This window comes from Triturus cristatus, chromosome 1_1, assembly GCF_964204655.1.
Source record: "Triturus cristatus chromosome 1_1, aTriCri1.1, whole genome shotgun sequence".
In the NCBI taxonomy this organism is placed as follows: domain Eukaryota; kingdom Metazoa; phylum Chordata; class Amphibia; order Caudata; family Salamandridae; genus Triturus; species Triturus cristatus.
The window spans coordinates 110,180,125-110,197,844 of record NC_140579.1 but is presented as its reverse complement, the minus strand read 5'-3'; the positions used below and the strand labels follow the sequence as shown (position 1 = coordinate 110,197,844).

Below are 17,720 nucleotides of genomic sequence, written 5' to 3'. Positions count from 1 at the left end.
CTGTTTAGAGTACCGGTTATCAAAGCATTTATGGAAGGACTAAAAAGAGTTATGCCACCAAGACTTCCACATGCCCCAGTGTGGAATCTTAACATAGTCCTTACACAATTAATGGGTCCACCTTTTGAACCAATGCATAAATGTGAACTACAGATTCTCTCCTGAAAAATCGCTTTCCTCATTGCAATCACTTCACTGAGGAGAGTGGGTGAGCTACAGGCACTAACCATAGAAGAACCTTTTTTCCAGCTTCACAAAGACAAAGTGGTCCTTCGTACCAACCCTAAATTTCTACCTTAAGTAGTATCTGCCTTTCACATCAATCAGTCGGTTGAGTTACCTGTGTTCTTTCCTCAACCAGATTCCATAGCAGAAACGAGCTCTACACACTTTAGACGTTAGAAGAGCTTTGCTGTATTACATAGAAAGAACAAAACCATTTTGTAAGACAAAACAAGTTTTTGTTGCTTTTGCTCCACCTGACAAAGGCAATCCTATATCCAAATCTGGTATTGCTAGATGGATTGTTAAATGTATTTAAACGTGTTATGCGATTGCTAAGTGAACTTTCATAATACCCCCTAGAGTGCATTCCACTCGCAAAATAGGGGCTACTATGGCTTTCTTAGGAAACATTCCTATAGTTGACATTTGTAAAGCTGCAACATGGTCTACTCCACACACATTCACCACGCACTATTGTGTAGATGTGTTAGCAAGGCAGAAAGCTAATGTAGGCCAGGCAGTACTTAAAACACATTTTCAAACAACTGAAACAGCTACAGGTTAGCCACCACTTTGGGAGGACACTGCTATATAGTTTATGAGATGCATGTGATCAACAGCTCACATCCCTTGAACGGATAATCTTACTTACCCAGTATGCATCTGTTCTTGTCATGTAGAGCTGTAGATTCATATGCGCCCACCCACCTCCCCGGGTACCTATACCTGTTGCAGTTTCTTTCTTATTAAGTCATGCTTCAGCACGCATGCGCTGTCTGCAAGACACTTTTTTTCTGCCCGCTCCTTACTATTGGTTCACTCCACTGTCTTTTTTTGCTGTCTCCTAATTCATTGTCTTGACCGGTACGTCACGTTCCCTCAAAGCTGTGGTGCACCTGTAAAGTACAGTTTAATTACGCTTTAATTCTTCAGTTGTTTTGAGGGAGAACACTTTTCTCTCTTTTTAAAAACTGTCAGTGCTTGGTAAAAAAATGGCGCCATACTTTAATAAAGGGTGCTCTTTTTAAAAAAGCGGCACCACGCTTTACTAAAACCCGGCATCTGTCCTGATAACACGAAAGCAGGCGCCGGGCTGAAGTATAAACTTTATGAAACTATATGCTGCAGCACAGCGCCTGCTTTTATATTATCAACACGGGCGCCTCGCTATATTAAAGCTTGGCGCGCGTGTTGATAATATTCGACCTCTAAGGCATGCTGCACGTTGTCATTGGCTATGCGCAGGTGGCTCTTGACATAATCACAATATTCACCCAGGCCCAGAGCTTTAAGTGGGCCAGGTCCTGCTGGTGCTCTCCATTTTTGACCTGAACTTCAGGGTGAAACAAATTTTAACTCTGCAGCAGTACGAGCATTCACTGCCTTTGAGGTACCTTCAAAGAGACTCGTTTTACTTTTTTCACAAGGTCTCTTCATTTCAGAACTGAAGCATTTTCAATATTCCATACTACTGAGCCATAGTTGTTACTTATTTATCTTACACAACTAACAACCACTAGCAATGCCAATAGTCCTGGCTTGTTGTAGGTGTAATGTTATTTGTTGTAGTATAGATCTGGATGCAATATTAGAAGCAGCAAAATACCATTCAGGTGGTACAATATGCTAAGCACATACTTTTTGCTGAAGTGTTTTTAAGCTCCACCCTTAATTACATTGGCCACGCCCCTTTGAGAGACCCCCCTACTTTTTTATTGCACTTCAAGCCCTGCCCAGGTCTTTGGTCATATAGCCTAGTTTACATTTGCTATGGCCATGTACATTCTCCTTACCCCCCCTCCCCTGCTCCCCCCCACAAATATATGTACTCAAGGTCAATATATTTATCGTTATTTTTGCTGAGCGCAAGGAAGGACTCACAGAAAGCATTTAACCACGTTGGTCACGATGCTGCTTCCCTCCCTTATTCATATACACTTAGTCAAGTTGCACGAATATACACACTCCTAGTCTCCGTGAATATACTGGTTATATTTCGTTGAGAAATGCCGTTGCATAGCAAGGGCACCTTGGGCCGTACTACTAATATCGAAAATGGTAGGCCACTTGCAGGTAGGAACCCATAATTAGGGGGTAGTGGGCCCCTCACAGCCCTGCGCCATGGTGCCACTCGACCTGTTGCACCATTGCTAGCTACGAGTCAAAAGTGCTGACAGGGTGGGCTTTCTCTCAATACAGGAAGCACACTACCTTGAGTACCACAGAACGTGTAGTATACAAAGGAACCTCTATATGTAATTAGCCTTCAGTAATGATAAGAAATCAATGTGAAATAGCGCCCTTTTAGCAGACAAACACAATGCAAGTTTAGCTACATTTATATACATAAGGAAATTGGATTACGAGTGCAGCAATGTTTTAGCATTGGACCGCAAAGCTTTCTTACCAACTTTAGATTCTGTAATGCAGTTAGACTCTTTTAGAATACACCGTAAGTCTATAAAAACACATCATTTCACTCCTGCAGCTTTAGTGACGAAGCACAGTTCCCTAGTGCAGGTCTGAAGAAGTGACGCAGTTCCTGCTGAAGGGAATGCGCCCAGAGACCGCCGACAGTCTTTTCGTTCTTGACGGCATTACATTCACGGATTTTGCACTTTGCTTCTGCTGACTCATCATTTGATGGTTAATGGTAGGACACAAATATTAAAGCACTCTAAAGCGCTGCTGGTATGGTAAAAGTCTGATGTTGCCATAGCAGCTGTTCCGACAGATTAACCTTTCAAGTTAGTTACAGGCGAAGCACGTTGAAGCAGTACCTGAATCTAACCCCCTTCTCCATCACACCAGCCCACTCACTACATCGCGCAATAAGACAAACCACACCAATTTTGACTTAGCAAAAAAGGTCACTTTATTAGGACAGGTAAACAGAAACAAACTTTATTAAGACAAAATACACATTATCAAATGCTTTCAAACATTTTTCCCCAATACCAAGTCCAAATACCCAACCAAATATTTCCATAAAATACCCCATGTACTGCCCAATGGCATCATTTCCTTTTTTCACCATTTTGGTTTACCTGTCCAGCTTTTCGTCCACCCTCCCCCCACCCCAGAGGGAAGGATAAGCCCGCTCCAGACTATCCAAACCCCCAACAAAGCGCCACCCAGGAAAACCAAAGAGTTTTCCTGGCCCCACCAAGAAGAAAATTGCTTAGAAACAAACATTCTACTTTGAACGTTTATCACACCAAAGATTTTCATTCCAAAAACCCGCCAGTAAGTCCCTCAATTCCATCATATAATAGGCTTGTCCTGTCTGGGGTAAATGTACCCCATCCTCCCAGAAAAGATGATTTTCAACCATAATACCCATTGCATTGCAAAAAAATGTAATTGCACGGTGTAGCTTTCTGCGAGCTTTTTCAGTAACCGAATGATTGAGAGCCCCTCTCCACTGGTGCCTATAAATAAATTCAGACCACACCAGAGACGTACTCACCCAGTTATTCTTAATGACTGCTAAATCCAACTTCATTTATTCCAATAACGATAGACCAGATAATGGTACTAAATCGTTCTCACCTAAGTGTATTATTAACAAGTCTGGGAAACCTCTTTCAGATGACAATTCCGATAGCGTAGAAAACAAGTTGCTCCACCTCATCGCACCTTTAACCTTCCATAGGACTTCGTGGCCCTTGCTAGGAAGTCCAAGCGACCTGCCATAGATCTGCCGTTCTGCAAATACAGCGGACCATTTGACGAAGGAGTGACCTATGATCCATGTACGCATTTTTATGTAAGAATTGTTGGCACGACCTAGGTAGAAAAAACAAAATTAGACTACATCCCCGTAACCGTATCTGCTATTACATTCTGACATAACGAGAACAACAAGCGGATTTCCACCTACTAATCCTCTTAATGTCCTCCCAGCCCCAGCCCAATTTAGCCGCTTCCGTAGCTGCCCCGATCCTAAATGAGTGAGTCCCAAAAATTAAGGGGTCCTTCCCAATCCTCGACAAGGATTTACGTAAAATAGCCAATAAATGAGCATGGATAATTTTTCCCCCCCATTGCGATGCAAAAATATGGGTCCAAGCTTGAAATCAGGGGAACTTACAAATGACTCCCATTCCACAATAGGACAACATTCCTGTATGCCACTACCATTCAAATGAATCCAAGTACCCTTGCCCAATTGATCAGTTTTAGACTTCAAGAACAACCTGGTTGAAACCCCCTGTTAAAAATTAATTTCACTGGACCTAATACCCATTTGTCCCCGCAACCCCAATAATTCGGAAACTCTAAAAGCTCAAAAAAACAACCAAATCATGCAAAGCCGAAAGCACGAAACTTCCCACAAATCGTAACAAAAAGGTAATTCCGCTAGTAACTGTTGCAAAAGCCCAAACATGATTGGTTCTCGCAAAGGCCATGAATGCACTCGCTCTCTGCTAAAACCTTTCAGCATCAGACGCAACAAAACGTCCCCAACTAAATCTTGACCCCACCATAGCTGCCCATAAAAGGAAATCCTAGCCAGCTTGCCAGAAATGGTTGTGTGCGATAAACCCTTATTAATCAAATGTAAAACAAACTGTAACATACAAAACTTGGAATCAACTACAAGGCCTTCAGATCTGTGTGATTCCGTAAAGACCAAGCCTGCTGATAACTGCGTCTGGTAGAAGGGGCTATAGATTTCTCAACCAACTCGATGATCCTCAGGCACCCAGATGTCTTGGGGGATTGTAGTTTTGCGGGTGTCCGCCCCAGGTGCCAAGTTGCGGAATTTCTGCCAATTAAAACGAGACAAGGCGTCTGCAATGGAGTTATTGACGCCCGGAATGTGTCTCGCTCTGAAAACAATATTGCATTCAAGACTATGTAACATGAAGAAATGCAAAAGCCTCAAAACCCGGAGATCTTTGGCCTTCTGATTATTGATGAGCTCAATCACAGCCATGTTATCAATGTGGAACAGTACACACCTGTCACGGAAATCCTCCCCCCAAACCAGCCTAGCTACAATTAGTGGAAACAACTCAAGAAAAGCAATACTACGCACTTGGGATATCCAATGTCGCGGCCATTTCTCTGCACACCAACGACCTTCCCAAAAAAGGCCAAAACCATGTGCCCCAGAAAAAATTTGTATCTGCCAAATAGTACTGTCTCCAAGAAAATATACAGAAACGTCGTTAAAGTCTGACAAAAAGGTCAGCCACACCAAAAGATCCTCCTTGATGGCTTTTGTAAGACGAATTCTGTGGTGAGGGAGGTAAGCTCCCGACATCGCAAATCCCAGCCTTCTGCAAAAAGTCCTACCGGCCCTGACAACACGACAAGCAAAATTAAGGTAGCCCAACAGCCGTTGGACTTGCCTGAGCTCAATCTTATCTTTGCCAAGAACCTCCAACAAAAAAGACCTGATCTCGTCTACCTTTACAGCTGGCAAACTAGCCATCATAGTTTCAGTGTCTATCTCTATACCCAAAATATGAGTTTAGTGCAGGGACCTTCCGTTTTTTCAGGAGCCAGCGGAACACCAAACTCCTCAGCCATGTCCTGGAAAAATTTGAGACCTTTGCGACACTGGTCGAGGTGTGCATTACCAATGAACATAATATCATCTAAGTAATGACAAACGTGTGTGTGACCACTCCTCACCGAAAAGCACCATTGCAAGAAAGTTCTAAATGTTTCAAACAAAGCACAAGACACTGAGCACCCCCATAGGAAGGACTTTGTCAACATAAAAGGTTCCATTAAAAAACATACCTAGCAATTCAAAATCCGATGGATGGATAGGAAGTAAACGGAAGGCAGATTGAATATCACATTTCGCCAGTTCGGCACCATCCTCCACCTCCCGCACCAATCTCAAGGCATCATCCACAGAAGCATAAGAGACATTGGAATCATCCGAAGAAATAAAATCATTAATAGAGTGGCCTTCCGGCCATGACAAATTATGAATTAGTCTGAATTCGCCAACCAGTTTTTAGGGACGACTCCCCAAGGAGAAATTATCACATTTTTTAAGGGGCATTGACTAAAAGGACCCGCTATACGACCAGCTTGCAATTCAGCCTACAATTTCTGTTGTACCACATGAGGCAGTTCTTTGGCAGATTTTAAATTGTCAGACCAACGGTGATAACGAGGCCCTTGATAGCCGATCTTGAAACCCCAAAACAATTTGGACGCAGCTTCGAAAACAGGATACACTTCCAACCAAGGTATCAACAGTTTAATTGGGGTATGAACCCTGACATAAATTGAGGGAATCCACCTCCGTCTCTTTTAAAACTTCCTGGACCCCCGTAAGGTTGTTTAGTGAAGCATTGGGTGTCATGTGGCATGTCTACTGCCACATTGAGAGCACTCATGTTTAAACCCACAGAATTACCTGGTGCATGAGCCCCGATTAAAGTTCCAGCAAGCACCTGGCATAGGCAAATGTCCTCTACTCGCACCCCCGCCCCAACTTGAGCGGGGCGAGGCAGAAAGGGCCGATAAGGAGTAGGCAGACCACTTGCAGTATAAATCGTCGCAGGCGGCTGAGCAGAGGACATCCACTGCAACCAGAGCTCCTGATCCACTTCACCCCACGGTTTATCCTTAAACATACTGACCCTAGCTCTAAATTCTTGTGACCAAGCAGCCCACCAATGAGGCTTACCTGACGTGAGCTGGGCAGCACGCTTTTGAAACGCCTGATGATCGCCACGACGCCGATAACCGTGACGCCGTTCTTGATCCGTGGCAAAATCCGCACTTGACTTCTGTAATATACTAGCAGAGTTGATTGCCCGACCCCTTTTGTGACAAAATCGGAACATGCTCAGAACGAAATGCATCACTAACCAACTCCCTTTCAAAAATCCCATCTTCATTCCCATCATCATACCCCAAACCTCGACCCCTATGCATCTCTGAAAATTCAAATACATCACTGCTTGTTACCGGCATTTCACCATCGCCCACCCCACCATCGTAAACTTCCCAATTGGTCACAGGCCTCCAATCAGAGAGCCCGGCCGAAATACCAAGATCCGCACCGGATCCGCTTTGTGAAGATGCTACGTTACCAAAAGCCGCAACCTGCTTCGTAAAGGTCTTACGGGAAAAACCGTGTTCTGACTGATGAACTGTATGCGGTGCCGCCTCCTCGCCGCCGCTCTTGCCAGAAGCCGATAACTTACCATGACCAGAAAAATGGGTGAAACCACCCACCTCAGATGAGTCATGAGCAGCATGTTCAACCCACACCCATTGAGGACCAAACGAAGAATCGAACTCAACCTGCGGGTGACAAGGGGGGGGGGAGGGGGGTGCGAGATGCCGGGAAAATGGAGACAATGTCTGATGAGTTAATAAACTGATCCCCTTGCAAATGCACAGTGTCCTCGAAGGACTTCTGTTCAACATCAGGCGTAACCACAGCCATTGTCACCCAAATCGAAAGCAGACCCATGTTATCTGTTGAAGCATGAGCAAAAGCACATTTTGTCCCAGGAGGGCCTCTTGGCACAGGGGACACCACTGTATCTGACAAAACCTGTCCCAAATTAGCTCCCATCAAAGGAACATCCCCAGATGCAGCATCGTGAATGGAGCGAGAGGACCCTTCTTGAAAAACCTCTTCCTCCTCCCCACTATCACTAGGATAGTCAACCAAGGCTGCAGAGTGTCCAACTTACGAAACTGGGGGAGCAATGTTAATTCTGGACCCAGAAATAGTAAAAGGTCTGTTCAAAACGTGCATTTATTTCCACCCAAAAACTCCCTTTTTGCAGGAGAAGGAGACTCAGTAAACAAGCAAGCATTACCCTCACCAGGCATGCCCCTCCCCTTCCCACCGATACCTCTGTGCAGCGATGCAGGCAAGCTTCGTGAGGCAGCACCGCCCCTAGCGCTGACGCGTCGTCTAGCTCTGCCCACAAGATGAGTTGAGACCGCCCCTGACTGCCTCTCCGTTGCCGCAAACGCGCAGCGTGCTGCCAGGAGCCTGGGATTAGCGCTCCGATGAGCGGTCCTGCCACGGTGTTCCAGCGTATGAAATGGAGCGTGCTCAACACTGGGGGCAATCACCTGCGAACGGCCCTTGTAAGGCAGACAAGCCGCCACAGCGTCGCTCACTCCCCGCACCGCCACTCACTTTGGGCGGCTTCCAACTGACGGCAGCAATGCGGAAAAACCGTGGGACAGCAAATCCTCACGACCTGCCTCACACAGGACGCAGAGAGCCTCCTGAACAGCAGCGTTGTCAGCCATGCAGAATATAAAAAACGCCTTTAACGCTGAGAATAAGGCAACGTCAATCACAACGACCGCCTCATTACCTCAGGTAAACGTTTTCCCGCCCAACGCCCTCCTATAAATAACCTCCCCACTAACCCCGCCCCCTACCTACCTGCCCTATCTCGCTGCGTGGTTTGTACCATCGCGCAAATCATCCCAGGGGGACACTAGGCTCGCGCCAAGGTCCCCTTGGGTCCCATTATGCCAGATTCTCAGTTCTTGTGTATGCCTATTAGTTCGTAGTTGTTATTTTTATCAGGGTCAGGAAACCAAAAGCATACTTGGCAAAAATTCTCTTACGAGCCCTGCACCCATCTTCTTCTTGGTCTTTAATTTCTTTCCATTCTCTCTCCCTCAGTCTCTCTGTCCCTCTCTGATCGCTACGGTCTCGCCCGCCATACCTATCTTCTCTTTTTGTATCTGTCTCGATGTCCCCTGCAGCGGTTGAAGTTAATTCCGGGAACTGGGGAAAGAGACGTTGCCCCTGACTTTCAAAACTCACCCACTGGCTCCGGCCCACTTGAAAAATGCGCAATGCAATAAAAGGCCAGGTGTAGTAAAACCATAACTAGACACCCGGCACTGGGCGTGAGCCCTGGAATAGAATTGATAATTATTTGCAAGAGGCAAGTAATGCGTACGTTGCTGTTGAGTGGGCAGATAAAAGTGTTTCTTCAAGTTATTTCCAATGTGTAGGAGCCCTAGATCTTTGGTACCTAGATGAAGACAGCTATTTAAAGAACATTGTGTTTTGACTAAGCGGGTTAGATTACTGTCTGCTGCATTACAGACAGTCTTACATGAGTGTTCCCCATTTTTACATCATCTGAAGTTGTGGCTCTTCACAGCATTTACCAACAACATGTGTGTTTAGAGTAAAACACAGTCTATCACGGGCAACACCTACACTCTATTATGAGTGAGATCCTAGGTTTCCAGACCTGTTATTCGTTGCCCGTGTAAACTTTGTAAGATATGCAATTGAGTGCCTGTGCAGATTTCGAATTTAAAACCACAAACTGAAAAGTTGTATTTTGTTTTATTTGTGCAGCAGTCTTATGTTCAAAACAAGCGGATAAAACATACATTTATTAGTAAAACTAATGTGCCTCTCATGGTCGCCATTTATGGAACACCGCTGCGACCCCCGGCTTGCTCCTTCCAACTCCCGGCACTGCCTCTGCGACCCCTGGCTTCAGAGTGGGCAAAATCAGTGTGCCAGTTTTGCAGTCCCACTAAAACCCCACCTCCCCGACTCCACAAACTGTTTTTAGATCGAGCTTCAGCACGCATGTGTTGTCTGCAAGACCTTTTGTAATTAAAAATAAATAAATAAAAATCCTGCCTACCACTTACCATTGGTTTACTCCAGTGTCTGTATTCTTTGATGCTTCCTAACTCGCTCGCTTTGCTGATACGTCACTTCCCTTTAGGGCTGAGGCGCACCGGCAAAGTACAGTTTCCTTGCATTTTTTTTCCTTCTCCTTTCTGTGGGAGAACTCGTTTTTTACAGTGCTTGTGGCAGGCTGACAGAAAGTATTTATCCATTTATTTATTTGGCTTCTTTTCTTTCCTCCCCAGACTTCCGCTGCCTGCTCCCGCTTTCTGTTTCCCTTGTATCCCCTCTTCGCTCATCCCTTACATTTTAGCAAAGAATAATGCCGCAAAAGGAGATGATTTTTTCCTTTTTTTTTTTACTTTCTTAGTATAGCAACTGACAAAATACTTGTATTTCAATCTGAACATTATATTAAGCAAGTGTGCTTAATTTGTACCTTTAATCATGTATCTGCTGAATATACACTTTTTATATAGTTTTTTTCCCGCTTCACTGACATGCTTGTACAGAGTAGTCTGACAATAGGGCGAATAGATGTTATTGCGGCATGTCCAGCTGCTTAAAGCATTGAGTTCTTATTCTATAGCTAAAATGTGTGTCGCTTTTCTTCAGTGTGAGAAGGAGCATCTTGCATTCGCCGATCTTCTCCCTTAGCGGCGAGTTAAGCTTGCCTGCTGGAATGACAGAGTCTGATGAAGGTACACGTGTCAAGCACAAAAAGACCACGGACCGTGGCAGCACTATCTTCTAGGAATTCCATGCTCTTGGGCTGTACTCAAATCACCTGCCACATGTGCTGCACTACCACCGTAGACATCTCGAGTTCTACCTGGTGACCAGGGTCGAACAAGCCTTCCACACCTTCATTGTGAGTGAGCAGTAGGTGTTTCTTTGGTGGGAGGAAGAGCGAGAGGTGTGGAAACTTGTGTATTTATCAACTGTTGGATACCATGGTAATTTTTTACAACCACACAAAATCTGTAACTTGTATGTCTAAACCTTTTTTCTTATAAAATGAAAAGCCATTTTATGGTTTTACATAATATCTACAATTTTTTTGCAGCTGGTTCAACTGGTATCTACCAGCTCAATGCATAGAGTCCATTCATTGGTAAAGGCATCCATAAATTCGTATGTTCTCTGTGAGCTCGTCTCCTATCTAATCACGCTTAATTTTTAGGTCGAGCTTCAGTAAGAATGCGCTGTCTGCAAGTACTTTTGTGATCAAAACAAGCATTTGCAATGCAATAGGTCTCACATTTACGCAAATATGAGCTATTGGCATTGTAAATCACGCCTTTTATTTAGGTTAAATTTTGTTATGAAGGAGGTATGCCTTATTACTCCAGTATTGGAACTTTCATAGATTCCCTTAGCTTGTATCATTCCCCGTCGTCGGAATGGGAGTCTCGGTATCCAAAATAACATAGCAGCAGGTACAAAAGAGAAAGAACAAGCATTTACAATGCAATGGTCTCGGCATTGGTAAAGTTAGAGCTATTGGCATTGCTCTTGACATTGTTTTTTTTTTTGTTTATGTTCTTAAAACATTTAAAGAAACGGCATTGTTATTTACAATGTTGATAGCTTAATCACTCTCAAAAGCGAGATTTATTATGCGAGCATTATTTGGGAAGTTTGGCAAATCCATAAATATGAGGAAAACTCTGCAGCATCGCAAAAGGCCAGTGGCCCAGACTAATATGCATGATTAGTATTTGGATCCCATGCCCATTCCTTCTTTGTCCTCTCTGCTGAAACTGCTGCCTGAAGTGTCAACTTTTATTAATACTAAACAAAAATCGCACTACCGTGCCAGGGCCAGACTTGGCATTGATAATGATTGTTTGAAAAGGGAACTTTGAAAGGATACGAACTTGACCAATTCTGGTTTCAAAAAGAACACTGTAGAGGCATGCGTCTACCGACTGTTATATATAATTTGGGATATATTTCTTAATCTGTCGAGTTCAGCCACTGCATGATTATATTGTTGTCTCTTTTTGAAACTCAGGAGCAGTAACATTGTCGTGGTGTCACTAGGGCTTCAAGTGGATGCTTTCTCAATATTATATACAAGCCACAGTTACTGCTAATTTATCTTCTGCAACTAACAACGATTGACAAAGCCAATAGTCCTAACTTGTTGTAGGTATCATGTTACTTGCTGTATCATTATGCCTGGATGCAATGACAAAAGAGACAGCAAAAGGTGAGGAGGGCAGACAGGTGAGGGGGGCAGGCTGAGGACAGTTAGTGACTAGGGCAGGCAGAACCAGGGCAGATGTGAGGAGTTAAGAGGTGGGCATAATGAAGCCAAACAGGTGTGCAGGAGAGGAAGAGGTTAGGGCAGGGTTGAGGGAAGTGAGAGGTAGGCAGAGAGAAGGCAAACAAGTGAGTGACATAGGGAGAGGCAAGGTCAGACAGAGGCGAGGACAGGCAGGTGAGAGCTCCAGAGGGCAGAACAGGTGGGCACAGTAAGAGCACGAAGGTGACGGCAGCCTGGGAGTGGGCACCGCGAGGGTAAATACAGCAGAGGAAAGGACACAGGTGATGCCAGTCTTAGGTGGGCACACGGTAAGAGGACGCACCCCAGGCGAGGACCCTCAAAGGTGGGGACATACATAGGACAGGGCAGAGGTTAGGACAGGGCAGGCAGAGGTCAGCGCAACGAGGGCAGACAGATAAGACCGACCAGAGGTGAGAACAAATGCGGCACTGGCATGTATGGGCGCGGATGCCACCATGCCATGCTGCACTGGGGATCACGCTGAGGAACTTACCAGGACCAGTCAGGGAGGTCGGGCAGTGCCCAGCTCCGAAAAGCCAGGGCCTCGTGGGGGGTGCGAAGGGTGTGTGTCTGTCCGCAGCCCCCGGGCTTCCTGGGGTGTTTACACACAAGGCGCAGTGTGCGCCCAACTGACTCAAACTTCATCACAAGTAAAGCCCAGAGGGGTGTCCGCTTTCAGCCATGATCAGCCCAGAAACTAGAGCCGACGGGGCCCCACCCCAAGCCAGCAGAGGGGCAGCATGGGGGGCAAGGCAACACGGGACAAGAAGAGGGGCTCCAGGAAAAAGAGGAGGAGCCGATATAAAGAGAGAAAGAGGGGATGGGTGGGGGGGGGTAAGAGGGTGGCGAGGTAGGGAGGAGGAAACGTGGGAGGGAGTTAGGAGAAGGAAATAGGGGGAGAAAGAGGATTGGATGGGAGACGGTGAGGGCAGAGGATGGGGACATGCAGGAGGGATACTAAACGAGGGGAAAGAGACTCGAGTAAGGGGAGAGAAAAGGAGGAGGCGGGAAGTAGAATAGAAGAGAGATGGGAGGATAGAGTTGACGTTGAAATAGAAGGAGAAGCGAGGCGGAAGAAAAAGAGGAAGCAGGGTCAAGGGGAGAAGGGGCAGTGACGTAACATAAGCCCACACAGACAGGGGTCCCCCTCCAGCCCTGGCAGGCCCCTGGAAAGAGAGCTCCCCCACCATGTACCTTGCAGGGGACCAGGCGGGCAAAAAACGCAACAAAAGCCTCGTTAACGAGTAAATGGTCTTTTAAAGACCTGTGAAGTACTCGGGTCCGGCTGCAATTAGACGGACGCCAGCCCGCGAGGCTCTCTCAGCCGGGCTGATACACATGACGGGGGGGGAGGGGGGGCTGAAGCCCGGTGAGGCCAATGGGTGTTGCGCGCCTGCAGGAGACCCACCCTCAAGTTTCGTTACGCCCCTGGAGGGGGGGGGGGGGGGGGAACGGAGATTGGGGGTGGGTAGAGAAACTCTGGTTGCGGGTTATTGTGGGAAGCAGGCCTGGTGAACACTGCTGCGCTGCGGATCCAGTCATACATACCATGTGTGCGGTTTATTTTACTCTGGCAAAGCTTATTCGGACTTCAATCCTTCTGAAGTCGGGGACTCGGGTACTGTTACAACGCACGAGCTACAGTCAGTCATTTGAGTCTAAAACTGAGGTTTTACCATCTGCTAAAATCCCAATTCCGGGAACCTGGTCAGGCGTGCAGGTCACTAAACGTTTCCACCCTGCAATGGTAAAACGTGTATTAATGAACAATCAAGGGCAGGAGGGGCGTGTGGTGTCTGATTGCAAGTGCTGCAGTTTCCATCCAAAGGTTGCTTCGTTTTCTGCTCCTGTGGCAGTAGTGTCTGTGTGTGTGTGGGAGGAGCAGTGGGGCGGGGGCGGGAGTGTAAAGCAAGTGTGTTTTCTTAAGAGGCGAAATGATTCCAACTCTGGAGGCGATGCTGTTTAGGCCATGCAGCTACAGCTCGGACTGTGGGAGGCTGTGGGTTCAGGACATATGTCCCGCTCTGCAGACAGCTTTCAGCCCCTCCTTTCTCTCCAGAAAGGAGACATACGGAGGGGATGGAAGACAAAAGGAGGCAGCGGAGAGCAGATGTCAGCACAGATTGGGTAGTGGGTACCTCGAAATGTTAAAAAAACAAGGAGGACCGCATGGCTCGCTCGTAGCCGTTGTCTCAAGTGACGCCCGCACTCCGACGCGCGGAATCACTCACCCGGCGTCCTTTCAAAGCGCGGGTAACCTGAGACGCCACGAGCTACAGTCAGTCATTTGAGTCTAAAACTGAGATTTTACCATCTGCTAAAATCCCAATTCCGGGAACCTTGCCAGGCGTGCAGGTCACTAAACGTTTCCACCCTGCAATGGTAAAACGTGTATTAATGAACAATCAAGGGCAGGAGGGGCGTGTGGTGTCTGATTGCAAGTGCTGTAGTTTCCATCCAAAGGTTGCTTCGTTTTCTGCTCCTGTGGCAGTAGTGTCTGTGTGTGTGTGGGAGGAGCAGTGGGGCGGGAGTGTAAAGCAAGTGTGTTTTCTTAAGAGGCGAAATGATTCCAACTCTGGAGGCGATGCTGTTTAGGCCATGCAGCTACAGCTCGGACTGGGGGAGGCTGTGGGTTCAGGACATATGTCCCGCTCTGCAGACAGCTTTCAGCCCCTCCTTTCTCTACAGAAAGGAGACATACGGAGGGGATGGAAGACAAAAGGAGGCAGCGGAGAGCAGATGTCAGCACAGATTGGGTAGTGGGTACCTCGAAATGTTAAAAAAACAAGGAGGAAGCTGCGAGCTGCACGAACCTGATGCTGGACACCACCGCCTTTCTCCGAGGCACAGCAGAAATGCCTCGGAGAAAGGGAGCGTCCTTTTCGGATTCGGGGGCGTGTTTTGCTGTTGTCTCCTCCCTGAGACTTTTCGCAAAAAACACGCCCCCCGATCCGAAAAGGACGGGGCATGATTGGAGTGACGGGACCTCTTCTCCAGTGGCTGGTCAGCATTTACTAGGCCAGCCAATGGAGAACAGGGTAGAAGAGGGGCGGGTTCAAGCCCCTCTTCTCCCAAGTCATTATCTCTCGCGAGCGAGACTGCGCAAGCGCAGCCATCGCTAGCCGAGACCTAAAAAAGGCCTAGGCCTCATTCCCTTTTGTAGTATATCTACCTCTTTTTGTAAAAGAGACCAAAATAAAGCAAGAACCAATCAGATTAGCCTCACCCCACAGAACCTTCCTGAGAGAAGCTCAGAGCCTCAGATTTTCTACCGCACGTTGTGCTTAGGGAGTCTCCTTTGAGGTCTGCTCACTTCAACTTTGTTGACTGCTTTTTTCAAAATATTTTTCTTCCAACTTGTTGCTGTTTTCCTTCAGGAATGTCTGACAAGGAGAAGAAAGCCCTTTTGAAGCCTTGTTCCACCTGTGGCAAAAAGCGGCTCTACGTGGAGGACAGGCATAAGGATTGTATTTATTGCCTGTACCCGGATCATAAGGCTGCGGAATGCAAGATCTGCCGCACCTTTTCTACAAAGACCCTCCGAGACCGTGAGGGTCGCCTTCTCACGTGGCTCCAGAAGGTTAAGTCGCGTAAGGGTGCTACATCCAGTGACAGTGAGAACTCATCATCTGGCACCTCCTCTCGCAGGTCAGTGAAAAGGGGTAGGGGTTCCCTTCGCCATCTTCTGAGCACCCTGCCAAGGCCTCAAAAAGGACCTCCCGTAAGTCTGAGAGCCGGAGTCCGAGTAAATCTCCTCACCACGGTGCAAAGGAGAGGGAAGGACTTTCTACTGCCCCAGCAGTGGTGGTATCCACTAAGGCGTTCAAGAAGCCCTCTTCTCTATCTTCAGAGAAGTCAGAAAAGGACTCTAGATAGTCGACGACGCAGCTGAAGACTCCGTCCACGAAGACTTCGAAACCTCAACTTAAGAAAGTCCCGCCGTCGACGGTGCCTTCTGTTCCAGCATTGACGTCAGCGTCGATGGGAGTGTCGGCCACGATACCAGCGTCTACGAGGGTGTCGACGACTGTGGTGGCAACGACGGTGTCGTCCACGAGAGCTATGACTACGATGACGACGGGAGTGTCGACAATGGTGTCGACGACGCCCATATCTTCGTCGACGATCCAGTCGTCGACGGTGCAGCTTCCGTCAACGACCTCGTCGACGATAGTTTCATTATCGACGCCGACGGTTCTGACGACGACCTAGTCGACGGAGAGGATTACCATTTCCTTGAGACGTATAACACCGGATATGACTTCGCCAAGGAGGGTGACCCCCTTGCCTCCCGCATTATTAGAAGAAGACGACTCTGATGGGGATATCAGGATTCTTGTGGTTATGCCCATAGTCCTTCACAACTACTGGTGAAATGTCAGGACACTGATTCAGAGGGAGACTACACGCCTGGGTACTCCTATCCACCATCCTATGGGCATCAGGGCAGCGCAGGCCAGGGTATGGTTGCGGTTCCTTCATCGCTCCTGGCAGATCTCCACGGCATGTTACAGGATTATCGGAAGAGGTTTTCTCAAGTTCCTCCTCCTCCATCTTCGACTTTCTCTGCAGTGCATACTCCATCTGCTCCTACAGAATTTTCTCCGGGGCAACCGCCTCAGGTGGTTTCTCAACTGCACGTTTCCAGCCCAGGGTTGCCTCCAGTGATTCCGGTTGTTCCTGATGATTCCTCTGATGAGGATCAAGATACTGGCAACACGTCTAATCAGTGTGCTGAGTGGGAGGACTATGTCATTCCGTATCCAGCTTCACCTACTCCTGAGCCGGTGGATTCTCCCCCGGCAGATATTGGGGGTTTCCACAAGCTGATGGAAAGGGCTTCCAGTAGATTCCAGCTTCCTATGCCGTCAGCCCCAACGGAATGCTTCCTGTATGATTTTAAGGAGCCCTACAGGAAAGTGGTTTGTTCAATTCCCATTGTTGGCCATCTCTGGGACGAGGGTTTGAAGGCTATGAGGAACCCGGCTACGGTGATTCCGGTTTTGCCGTGCCTCGAAAAGAAGTACAAGGCGCCAGAGGACAGTCCAGCGTCCTTGATTGGTCAGCCGAAGCCGGATTCGGTAATATTTCAGGCGGCGCAACGCAAGTCACGTAATCCTTCAGCACCACTCACCACCCCTCCGGATAAAGAAGGCAGGCGCCTTGATAATGCGGGAAAACGTTTCTCCTCCATGGCCAGTCTTTTAGTAAGGGCAGCTAATGCGTTGGCGATCCTCGGCAGGTACGATCGCCAAATGTGGTGCGACCTTTCGCCTTACTTGGACCAACTTCCATCGGAGGCCAAGAAAATTCTTCAGGAGGGGGAGGCTACGTCGGCGGAAGTGATTGACTGCACCATGGACATCGCCACTACAGCTTTCCGTGCACTGGCAGGTGCGGCTGTTCTTCGTCGGCAGGGCTGGCTCCGTGCGACTTGGTTCCGAACGGAGGTTCAGAACAAGATCTTGGACCTCCCGTTTGATGGGGAGGCATTGTTTGGGAAACATGTCGATGATGCCCTCCAGGACATTAAAAAAGATACGGAGACGGCGAGGTCTCTAGGCACTCTTCAGTATCGTAAAG

The 17,720-nt window shown here is 47.4% G+C and overlaps 1 protein-coding gene and 1 long non-coding RNA gene across 4 annotated transcripts in view; one reads left to right on the top strand and one right to left on the bottom strand.

Moving 5' to 3' along the window:
• LOC146869683 (major histocompatibility complex class I-related protein 1-like) overlaps window positions 1-17,720 on the top strand; it is a 202,556-nt gene that overhangs the window by 168,712 nt on the left and 16,124 nt on the right. The gene's annotated exons all lie outside the window — the stretch shown is intronic.
• Window positions 3,080-17,720, bottom strand: part of LOC146869682 (uncharacterized) — a 64,986-nt gene continuing 50,345 nt past the window's right edge. For both annotated transcript variants that reach the window (XR_014962945.1, XR_014962942.1), the window contains 2 exons: window positions 6,887-6,989; window positions 3,080-4,014 (listed from right to left, as the gene is read on the bottom strand). This is a non-coding gene — a long non-coding RNA (uncharacterized LOC146869682). The remainder of the gene's footprint in view (window positions 4,015-6,886; window positions 6,990-17,720) is intronic.